Genomic DNA, 12,144 nt, shown 5'->3' on the forward strand with positions numbered 1-12,144 from the left:
AAGGGATTTGGTGAATCCGTTGAATTCTTTGCCGCAGGCAACTGTGCAGATCTAGTCTTTATGAATATTTAAGGTGGAGGTTGATAGATTCTTGAAGGGATATGGAGAGAAGGCAAGAGATTGGGGCAGAGAGGAAAACTGGATCAGCCATGATGAAATAGTGGAGCAGACTCAATGGGCCAAATGGCTTAATTCTGCTCCCCTATCTTATAGTCTTATATTCCCCTTAAACCTTTCACCTTTCACTCTTAACCCATAAACCCTAATTGTAAATCAAACAACCTTAATGGAAAAGGCATGCTTGCATTTACCCTATCTATACCCCTCATAATTTTGTAAACCTCTGACAAATCTCTTCTCAATCTTTTATGTTCTAAAGAATACAATACAGTGCTAACCTATTCAATCTTTCCTTGTAGCTCAGGTTCTCCAGACCTGGCTACGTCCTTGTAAAATTTCTCTGTACTCTTTCAAACTTGTTTACATCTTTCGTGGAAGTAAGTGATCAAAAGTACACACAATACTCCAAATTAGGCCTCACCAACATCTTATACAACTTCAACATAACATCTCATCTCCTGTACTCAATACATTGATCTATGAATGCCAGCGTACTAAAAGCTTTCTTTATGACCCTATCTACATGTGATGCCACTTTCAACGAATTATGGACTTCTATTCCAAGATCCCTTTGTTCCACCGCATTACCATGCGCCCTACCATTCACTGTGTAAGACCTACCCTAGTTGGTCTAACCAAAATGCAACACCTCATACTTGTCTGCATTGAGTTCCATCTGACATTTTCTGCTCATTTTTCCAGTTGGTGCAGATTCTGTTACAGGCTCTGATAGTCTTACTTGCTGTGTATTACAGCCCCAATCTTGGTGTCATCCACAAACTGGCTGATCCAGTTAACCACATTATCATCCAATTCATTGATATAGATGGCAAACAACAGTGGGCCCAGCACAGACCCCTGGGACACCCCACGAGTCACTGGCCTTCAGTCAGAGAGGCAACCATCCACTAGCACACTCTGGCTTCTTCCACAAAACCCAATGTCTAATCCAATTTTCTGTCTCATCTTGAATGCTGAGTGACTGAAGCTTCCTGACCAACCTCCCATGTGGAACCTTGTCAAATGTCTTGCTAAGGTCCATGTAAACAACTTCCAATGCCTTGCCTTTATCAACTTTGTCAGTAACTTCCTTGAAAAATTCTGTAAGATTGGTTAGACATGACCTACCATGCACGAAGCCATACAGACTGTCCTTAATCAGTCCCTGTCTGTACAGATACTCATATATCCGGTCCCTTAGAGTACCTTCTGATAAGTTTCCCACTGCTGATGTCAGGCTCACTGGCCTATAATTTCCTGGTTTACATTTGGAGCTTTTCTTAAACAACAGAACAACATTAGCTTTCTTCCAATCCTCTGGTACCTCACCTGTTGTTAAGGACAATTTAAATATCTGTGCAATTTCAATTGCCCCTGCAATTTCTGCACTTGCCTCCCACAAGGTCTGAGGGAACATCTTTACAGGCCCTAGGGATTTATCCACCCTAATTTGCCTCAAGATGCCTTCACTGTAATCTGTATAGGGTCCATGACCTCACTGCTGCTTTTCCTGAGTAAATAAAGATGCAAAAAATTCATTTAGGATCTCCCCCTCCTCTTTCGGCTCCATGCGTAGAGTACCATTCTGACTATCCAGAGGACCAATTATGTCCCTTGCAATCCTTTTGCTCTTAACATAACTGTAGAATCCCTTAGGATTCTCCTTCACCATGTCTGCTAGAGCAACCTCATGCCTTCTTTAAGCCCTCCCGATTTCTTAAGTGTTCTCTTGCATTTTTATTATTCCATAAAGATTCTTTTGTTCATACCTGTCTATACCTGCTATGCGTCTCCAATTTTTTTTTTTCTTGACCAGAGGCTATCATCCTTTCCTTTTATTCTGACAGGCATACACATGATTTGTACTCTCAGAATTTCACTTTTGAAGCCCCCACCCTCTTCCCAAGTACAGCTTTACCTGAAAAAGCCTGTCCCAATCCACACTTGCCAGATGCTTTCTGATACCATCAAAATTGGTCTTTCTCAAATTTAGAATCTCAACCCATGGACCAGACCTGTCTTTTTGCATATTTACTTTGAAACTAATGGCATCACAATCATCAGATGCAAAGTACCTCCCAACACAAATTCAGTCACCTGCCCTGTCTCATTCCCTAAAAGGAGATCCAGTATTGCACGCTATCTCATTGGGACCATTATGGACTGATGAAGCAAACTTTCCTGAACACATTTGTCAAACTCTATCCCATCTAGTATGGGAGTTCCAGTCAAATGCTAAAAGTTAAAATGACCTACAACAGTCTTGTATTTCTTACAACAGTCTGCGAGTTCTCTACAAATCAGATCTTCTAAACTCTCACAGACTTTTGGTTGCTCTATAATACAGCTCCTTTGAGTAGTCATACCAATCTTATTCCTCAGTTCCAACCATAAATCCTCACTAGATGAGTTCTTCAGCATGTCCAGACTGAGCACTGCCGTGACATTTTCACCGGCTAGTAATGCCACCCCTCCCCTTTAAATCCTCCCACTCTGTCACATCCAAAACAACGGAACCTCGGAATATCAAGCAGCAAGGGCTGCCCCTCCTGCCACCAGGTCTCACTTGTTCTGGCCCTCTAGTTCCCATTCCCCCAGCAAGTTCAGTTTAAACCCCAACCCATGCAGCACCAGTGAACATTTCCCCTAGGATATTAATCTCCCTCCAGTTCAGTAACAAACCATGTCTCTGTACATGCCCCACCTTCCCTTGTAGAGAGCCCAGTGACCCAAAAATTTGATACACTTCCCCCTACACCAAATTCTTAGCCTCATGTTAAACTGTATGGAAAGCTTTTCATAAATTCTATTGTATTTCTTTATTTTCTTGTAAATGCCTTCAAGAAAATGAATCTCAAGGTAGTACGTGGTGACAAAGGGATATTTGGTTAACAAATTTACTTTGACTTTGACATTGATTTTGACACAGCCTAAACTAAAACCATTGCGTTTTGTCCCTCTTCTGATGTGGAGAGTTTACGAAGACGTGGTGGTAACCAGACAACATCTTGTAGCAGCTCAATCCAGACGTGGGGGTTGCTTTGTCTGTCACTATGCTGCTTCCCTCCCTCACAGAAACTGATCATAGGCCGGAAAGTGTCAAGCAAAGGAGTTTGTGATGACAGGGTCAAGCTGTTGTACCTCCAGAGCTAGAGAAGCTACCAACAGTGAGTCAAAGTGGATTGGTTTCTAATTGAATACAAGTCAACAGGAAATGGAATCAGCAGAGACCAGCCATCTGCAGGTTCTGAATATTTTCTTTGTTACCAAATTTTGTACCTGCAGCACTCTTTTACTAATCTTGCCAGTTCCTTACCCCTGTATCCAACTTCTCACCTTCTTTGATCAATGACCTCATCAAATCCCAAAAACCCATCTCGAAGACCTCATCAATTTCCCACTGGTATCACTGACTTCTTTTCATTCTCTTTCCTAACAACTCTCTACAATCCGTCCAAATTTCCAAACACAATTCCCTATTCTCCCTCTGTTCTCCCGATCAATTCCCTACTTTCGCTCTCCAACCTCTAATTGACTCTCTTATCTGCCTCGAACCTCTAACCAAACTCTCTGCCAGCCTCCTCATTAACTCTTATCTACATAATTCTAATCAAATGCCTGCTCTAGGAATGTTAGCATTTCCCCAAATTTATTTGCTCTCTATACTCTTTACCCTGCTCAGCGTTCCCCCACGTTTCTGTCTGACCTTCTGCCAGAAGATCAGAGAAATGTGGGGAAATGTCGATGAGGATGGAGAGTTTAGAAAGACAGCGTGGTCACTTCTCAAGTGGAATAAATCACAATAGACTGAAGTGATGTCAACTACCCCTCCCAACTCCTGGTTCTGTGAGTGTGTCCTGGGTTCAGACGGGTATCCTAGGTCTCTAATGTAACTGCCCCAGGACTGTGCAATGTATTCTACAGCCTGCAGGGAGTAGCTGCTGATAACTGTGCGCCTTGAGGGTGGCAGGGAATGTTTAAGAGCCAAGAAGGAGAAGTGGAGAAAGGGAAGGTGAACTGGAAGAAGGAAAATAAAAGAAGGATGGATTAAAACCCTCAGGTAAAAAAACTACAAGGGATTATATATACACTGAGATTAAACTTAACACATCTAGCAGGAATGACTAAAAAGTTTAACTTGTTAACTTGCCACACTAATAAGTGATGTTGCATTAATACTAAACTGATTAAAGAAATGTATTTGCTCTGCTAACATCAAGCCATAACCTTCTGTGATGAATTTAATGTGAACTTAGAAATAATAGGGAGATTGCCTTTAGTGTTCAGTCTGTGAAACCAAGTTTAATCAGCCAAAAGATCTAGCAATTCACAGCTCTCAGTTTGTCTCACTGGAAAGCTGCAGAGACTTTAACACTAACAGGGGTTTGGAGCATGACACTTTCCCAGCAAGATTTTCCCCAGCACATTAGCTCTGGGTTTCAGTGTTAGGTCAGCAGACTCATGATACCAAATCTTCCAACAGCTTCCCACCTCTTGGTCTGAGATAAACTTACTCAAAATGTCAACTTAGTGCATAAGGCCAAAGTCGCAAAGTGTTGAGGCCTGTGCTAATTTGGTTCTGATTTTCTGAGCGTGAGTCTCACTATAGAAACAGCCCCTCCTCTGCTCGGTGTTGGCCCACTATGACTGACTGAGAAGGGAAACTGTGGTTTCAGAGAGGGCCGGCGCTGGAAGCGACAGTCTTTGCTCGGCGGCCAATGCACAGAGCTCGGCGCAGGCAAACTCTCTCCGTCTGCTCAACAACGACCGTTATATTCCAACCGGACTGCCCCTCTCTCCCAGGATGAACGGCATTCACTTTCACTGTGAGTAGACGTACACGCGGAAATTTGTTTGGCGTCTGAGGCGTTTCTGAGAACTGGTGTACATGTGCAGGCTGTGTTGTTTATGGTCCGCTCTGGCTCAGCCTGCTCGTTCGGTGATCAGGCTAGAGACAAGAACAGGCACGGCGCAAAGGGAGAGGCTCAAGCTGGGGCATGATGCATAGATGCTAACCCTCATGGGGACACAGTGCATAGCCACTGATCCTCAGTGGGGCATGGTAGCTGGATTCTCATATTCACTAGCGGATCGTCTCTCTCTGGGACGCATACCTGAACACTGGCTGTCACTGGGGCACAGTGCACAGTCACTGACTCTCCACGGACGTGGTGTATAGACTCCGACATTTACTGAAGGACTGTCTCTCTCTAGAACACTGTACACCGTTATTAATTCTCTCTGGGACTCTTGCTGGTGCACGTATGTTTTCCATTACACCTGTGCACACGTGTGCATTTCAAAATAAGCTCAACTTTGACTTGGGATTTTGTAGACAGTCACAGACTCGCACTGAACTCTCCTTGGTAAGTCAGGATGTTACACGTTTCCCGAGGAGACAAAGCCAAAGGAAACCCGTCACAGTGACAGAGACTGGGGTAGACTGCTCTTTTGGGCACACGGATGAGGTGGTCCATTCACTGGGTCTGAGTGCAGGTTATTCTCCTCCAGTGTCTCGAAGTGCTCACCAGGGTCCACCACTGCCGTGAGTCTGTCATTAGGCTTGAGGTCTTAGTGTTTGAACTCTATTGTCTCCAGCAGGTGGCTGTGTGGTGCATGGAAGGCAAATGGTGGGTTTTCGTCAGAACTGAAGAAGGGTCTCGGCCCGAAATGTCATCTGTTTACTCTTTTCCATAGATGCTGCCTAACCTGCTGAGTTCCTCCAGCACTTAGTGTGTGTTGCTTGGATTCCCAGCATCTGCAGATTTTCTTGTGATAGGTTTAGATTTTGCTGAGGGCAGCTCCCGAGGAACGGAAAGAAGTTCATGGGTTCGAGGGAGTGACAAGGAGACCATAAAACCATAAGACAGAGGATCAGAATTAGGCCATTTGGCCCATCAAGTCTCTCCGCCATTTAGGATTTATTTTTCCTCTCAACCCCATAATCTTTGCCATCACGACTAAGCAGTAACCTGTCACCCTTCACTTTAAATATACCCAATGACTTGGGATCCACGGGCATTTGTGGCAATGAATCTGACACTGGCTAAACAAATTCCTCCCCATCAGTGTTCTAAAGGAACGTCCTATTCTGAGACTGCACTCTCAGCTCCTAGACACTCCTATAATTAGAAATGTCTGCTGTACTTCCACTCTATCTAGACGTTCAGTATTTAGTACCTTTCACTTAGATCTCCCGCTCATTCTTCTAAACTCCATGAGTGGTGCAGAAATCAATCTTTGGGCTCCTGTTGTGAGGCAGGGGAGGAGAGAACCTTCTGCCTTCTGGGTGCTCATTTCAAGTCCTGGTCTTTGGTGAAGGAGTCATCAACATTGGAGTGTGGCTTCTGTGTCTTTTTCTGGGGTCAAGGTGCACTTGGATCCAGAGTGGATATAACAAGAGAGTGAACAATTAGTTCCCTGTCCACGCCATAGGTGAAGCAAGAGGGAGGTGGGCTGCAGACCTACAGTGGGCACAACTGTGCAAACGGTGGGACCACAAACACAGCCTGTTTGATCTGAGTCTCCCCGGTGCTTGGACCAGTGGTAGAGGATCACAGCCTGGTGGCACCAGAATGGGAACAGAAATCAGCCCAGAGCGAGATAACAATTTCCCCCCCCCCCTCAACTGGAGTTTGGTGGAGTGGGTAAACACTTTCCCCAGTGGTAGGAGCTGCTCTCCATCTTTTGTTGTATGTATTGTCCAGCGAAGATCATATCATTGTCCTTGTGCACGTGTACTAACTAGCACTGGAAAACAGTATGGAGGTGCTGGTCCCGAATGGTGCACAGACATTGACTCCCCCACTGGATACGGCACACAGGCACTGCCTTATAAGAGTTCAGTGCACAAGCAGAGACTGACTGAGTCACAGACACTCACTTTCACTGGGGCTCATAACACTGGAATGATGACTCTGGGAGAAGAACTCTGGCGATGAGTCAGAACCAGGTTTAATATCACCGGCATGTGTCGTGCAGTTCGTTGACTTTACAGCAGCAGTACAATGCAGAACATAATAATAGAGAAAACATGAATTACAGTAAATATATATATAGTTAAATTAAATAAGGAAATAAAGAAGTAATGGGGTAGTGTTCAATGTCCATTCAGAAATCGGATGGCAGAGGGGAAGAAGCTGTTCCTGAATCATTGAGTGAGTATCTTCAGGCTTCACCTTCCCAATGGTAGCAATGAGTACAAGGCATGACCTGGATGATGGGGGTCCTTACTAATGGACCCCGTTTTTTGAGACATCACTCCTCGATGATGTCCTGGATACTATGGAGGCTAGTGTCCGTGATGGAGCTGACTGTTTACAACTTTCTGCAGCTTACTTCGATCCTGTGGAGTAGCCCCACACCCTTATACCAGAGGGTGATGCAGCCAGTTCGAATGGTCTCCACAGTACATCTGTAGAAATTTGCGAGTGTTTTAGGTGATATACCAAATCTCCTCAAACTCCTAATGAAATATAGCTGCTGTCTTGCCTTCTTTGTTGCTGTATCAATATGTTGGGTCCAGATTAGATCCTCAGAGATGTTCACGCCCAGGAACGTGAAATTGCTCACCCTTTCCACTTCTGATCCCTCTATGAGGACTGGTGTGTGTTCCCTCATCTCGCCCTTTCTGAAGTCCATATTCAAACTGATATAGTATGCGGACAGTGATGCTCATGAGTATCTTTTGTTTAAAAAGATATACATAATGCTTAGAAATACATTCAGGAACTACAGTGCAATCGATACATGTCTCCCTACATTCATTTTACCCATAAGCTAACTTGCTGACTTAGGGAGAATCAATACAACTCATGCTCCCTATTAAACAATGCACCCGTGACCTGGTCAAAACAGCAATATTTGCTGCCTGATATATATATATATATATAAATCAGAATTCTCCTTGGTGCATGCGGCTAAGCTGGCGTTGTACGTACTAGTTAGAACATTGCACATTTACCACATGCTCTTTAAGAACCCCCCCCCCCCCCACCATGGGAAACAACTTTGCCAAATCCACTCTGTCCATGCCTTTCAACATTCGAAATGTTTCTATGAGGTCCCCCCTCATTCTTCTAAACTCCAAGGAGTACAGTCCAAGAGCAGTCAAACGTTCCTCATACGTTAACTCTCTCATTCCCGGAATCATTCTAGTGAATCTTCTCTGAACCCTCTCCAATGTCAGCACATCCTTCCTTAAATAAGGAGCCCAAAACTGCACACAGTATTCCAAGTGAGGTCTTACCAGTGCCTTATAGAGCTTCAACATCACATCCCTGCTCTATTCCTCTAGAAATGAATGCCAACATTGCATTCGCATTCTTCACCACCGACTCAACCTGGAGGTTAACCTTAAGGGTATCCTACACAAGGACTCCCAAGTCCCGTTGCACCTCAGAACTTTGAATTCTCTCCCCATTTAAATAATAGTCTGCCCGTTTATTTCTTCTACCAAAATGTGTGACCGTACACTTTCTGACATTGTAATTCATTTGCCACTTCTTTGCCCACTCCCCCAATCTATCCAAGTCTCTCTGCAGACTCTCTGTTTCCTCAGCACTACTGGCCCCTCCACCTATCTTTGTATCATCAGCAAACTTCGCCACAAAGCCATCTATTCCATAATCTAAATCGTTGATATACAACATAAAAGGGCGGCCCCAACACGGACTCCTGCGGAACACCACTGGTAACTGGCAGCCAACCAGAATGGGATCCCTTTATTCCCACTCTCTGTTTCCTGCCAATCAACCAACGCTCTATCCACGTATGTAACTTTCAAATGGCTAACATTATCATGGACACAGAAAAAGGGTAATGATTCTCTCGTGCAGAGTTCAGAGCCATACCTCACTGAGAGATGGGACACTGGTTTTGACCCTCACTGAAGCCTGAAGGCACACACTCAGCGATTCAGGAACAGCTTCTTCCCCTTTGCCATGCGGTTCCTAAATGGACATTGAACCCGTGAACACTACCTCACTACTTTCTTATTTCCATTTTCCCACTATTATTTAATTTAACTATTATATATATACACTTATTGTAATTCATGGCTTTTTTCTATTGTTCTGTATGCTTTGTGTTGCTGCTGCAAAGACAATTAATTTCACGACAGATGCTGGTGATATTAAACCTGATTCTGATTCTGATTCTGGGAGGCAAGACACTGTCTTGCAACAATACTGTACTGACAGTTTTTGCCACTATAAGCTGTTCAAAGAGGCTTTTTTTTCTTATAAACACTGATTATCTGCAGGAGTAGTTTGTTTCGCAGAAGATACCATTCCTTTCGCTCTACAACAGAACTGGCTCTCCATCCCCCTCTGGGGTTCAGATAAGCACACTGCATGATTCCCGATTAACACACACAAAATGCTGGAGGAACTTCACAGGTCTGGCAGCATCTATGGAGAGGAATAAACAGTCAACATTGTGGGCTGAGACCCTTCTCTAATCAAGGTCTTGGCCTAAAATATTGACTGTTTATTTCTCTCCATTGATGCTGCCTGACTTGCAGAGTTCCTCCAGCTTTTTGTGTGTGTTGTTCTGGATTTCCAGCATCTGCAGAGCCTCTTCTGTTTGCAGATTGTTGGTTCAATGCTTCAAATTACTGCTCAGTTCCCCAATCATCTACGTTGACACAAGACCTCAGTATGTTCCCTTTCCACTTAGCTAAACATACATTGCAATAGCATGGTGATACTGAGGTTTTGAGTCAATCTTTCTTGGGTCCTGTAGATGTCACTTCTGGATTATGTCAGTATTATTTAAGACTTGCAAATTTTTAAGAGACCCAAGCTGAGGTGGGATGGCGAGTGTGTGTTGGGGCAGATGTGAAGGGCCTTCAGGAAGACAGGGAAAATTGAAAATGAGAATGTGGCAGATGGAATAGAGGGTGGGAAATGTGGGCTCACCCACTCTGAAAGTGAAGCAGGAAAGCAAACGGTCTCACTCATGGTGACAGAGTGGGAAAGCTCAACGGAGAAGGAAGAATGACCAGGAGTGGGAGGAGTTCTTGATTATGTCTTCTGCTTTCCCAAGGCAGTGGGATGTGTAAGTGGAGTTAAGGAAGGGTCACCGGTTTTCATGGTGGACTTGACCATGTTTGCCCTGACTGAGGCAGAATTCATTATTTTGCATGAAACAGAAAATGGTTTAGAATTGAGGTAAGGACTTTCTTCACAAACGCTGAATTGCTGAAGTCCTCCCTGTCCCTTTGCAGGCTCAGCCGTTGACTTCACTTAAAGCAGTGAGGCACACATTTGTGGAGGTTAAGGGAACCAAGGGAAAAGGGGATATGGCAGGAAAATAGCACTGAGGTGGAGAAGCAGTTGTGAACGTGATGAGTGCCAAGTAATTGACACCTGCTCCTGGTTTGAATAGAAGGTCAAACAGCTCCTGTGGGTGGAAACCAGTTGTCAATGTTTCAGATCCAAACCCTGAATGAGGACCTGGGTTCTGATTTTCCCTGAAGCATCAACAGTTGCTTCCCAGCACTCCCCCCACAGATGCAGCCTGCCCCGCAGGGTTGCTCCAGCAGATCATTTGTTGCTCCACATTCCAGCATCTGAAGTTGTCTGTGCCCAGATCAGCCAGCACACCACATTCACTGTCAGAGACCAAACAATGAAACACAACTCAGTGACTGCACACCCTTTCGGCTGCAGTAACTGTACAAGATGATCCGTGTTCGGCAAGATTCCCAAGCTTCATGCTCTCAAGTCCTTGTGTAGAGTACCACCAGCTAAAATGGCTGCTGGTACTTCAGTAAAACGCCCAACATAACCAAAAACCCGACCCATCCAGAACGTTCTGTCTTCCATTGGGCAGAGGATGCAAAAGCCTGAAAATTCTATTACAATAATATTCACCATTGTTTAATTTCATTTCCAGTACAAAAGTGTAAAGGTGAACAAAATAATTGGATCAAACGCAACACAAACAAAAATGTAATAAGATAAAGACCACAATTTTTTTTTAAACAACAATAAATATAAATTCATTAGAGAGTTTATATACATAGATTGATCATATGTACATAAAGTGACACTAGGCACAGGAGTGTCTGTACATAAGGTGACTGACAGGAAATGATAAAGAAATGGTGGTTGGGAATGTGGACGGGTGGGTTAGGGTGGTTGGGAATGTGGAGGGGTGGGTTAGTGGGTGATTGGGAATGTGGAGGGGTGGGTTAGTGGTGGTTGGGAATGTGGAGGGGTGGGTTGGTGGTTGGGAATGTGGAGGGGTGGGTTAGTGGGTGAATGGGAATGTGGAGGGGTGGGTTAGGGTGATTGGGAATTGGGAGGGGTTGGTTAGGGTGATTGGGATGGTGGAGGGGTGGGTTAGTGGGTGATTGGGAATGTGGAGGGGTGGGTTAGGGTGATTAGGAATGTGGAGGGGTGGGTTAGTGGGTGATTGGGAATGTGGAGGAGTGGATTAGTGGGTGATTGGGAATGTGGAGGGGTGGGTTAGTGGTGGTTGGGAATGTGGAGGGGTGCGTTAGTGGTTGGGAATGTGGAGGGGTGGGTTAGGGTGGTTGGGAATGTGGAGGGGTGGGTTAGTGGTTGGGAATGTGGAGGGGTGGGTAAGTGGGTGATTGGGAATGTGGAGGGGGTGGGTTAGAGGTTGGGAATTTGGAGGGGTGGGTTAGGGTGGTTGGGAATGTGGAGGGGTGGGTTAGTGGTTGGGAATGTGGAGGGGTGGGTAGGGTGGTTGGGAATGTGGAGGGGTGGGTTAGGGTGGTTGGGAATGTGGAGGGGTGGGTTAGTGGGTGATTGGGAATGTGGAGGGGTGGGTTAGTGGGTGATTGGGAATGTGGAGGGGAGGGTTAGGGTGGTTGGGAATGTGGAGGGGTGGGTTAGTGGGTGATTGGGAATGTGGAGGAGTGGATTAGTGGGTGATTGGGAATGTGGAGGGGTGGGTTAGTGGTGGTTGGGAATGTGGAGGGGTGCGTTAGTGGTTGGGAATGTGGAGGGGTGGGTTAGGGTGGTTGGGAATGTGGAGGGGTGGGTTAGTGGT

At 45.1% G+C, this 12,144-nt stretch overlaps 1 protein-coding gene across 2 annotated transcripts in view; it reads left to right on the forward strand.

The window, feature by feature from the left end:
• Positions 1-4,743: 4,743 nt before the first annotated feature.
• The window catches only part of LOC132406452 (zinc finger protein Gfi-1b-like), a 51,170-nt gene continuing 43,769 nt past the window's right edge, over positions 4,744-12,144 (forward strand). Inside the window, exon 1 of one of the 2 annotated variants that reach the window (XM_059992153.1) lies at positions 4,744-4,946. The gene's annotated coding sequence lies outside the window, so the exon portion shown is untranslated. The remainder of the gene's footprint in view (positions 4,947-12,144) is intronic. The other variant, XM_059992154.1, reaches the window with a different exon arrangement.

This window comes from Hypanus sabinus, chromosome 16 (assembly GCF_030144855.1).
Source record: "Hypanus sabinus isolate sHypSab1 chromosome 16, sHypSab1.hap1, whole genome shotgun sequence".
Taxonomy (NCBI): domain Eukaryota; kingdom Metazoa; phylum Chordata; class Chondrichthyes; order Myliobatiformes; family Dasyatidae; genus Hypanus; species Hypanus sabinus.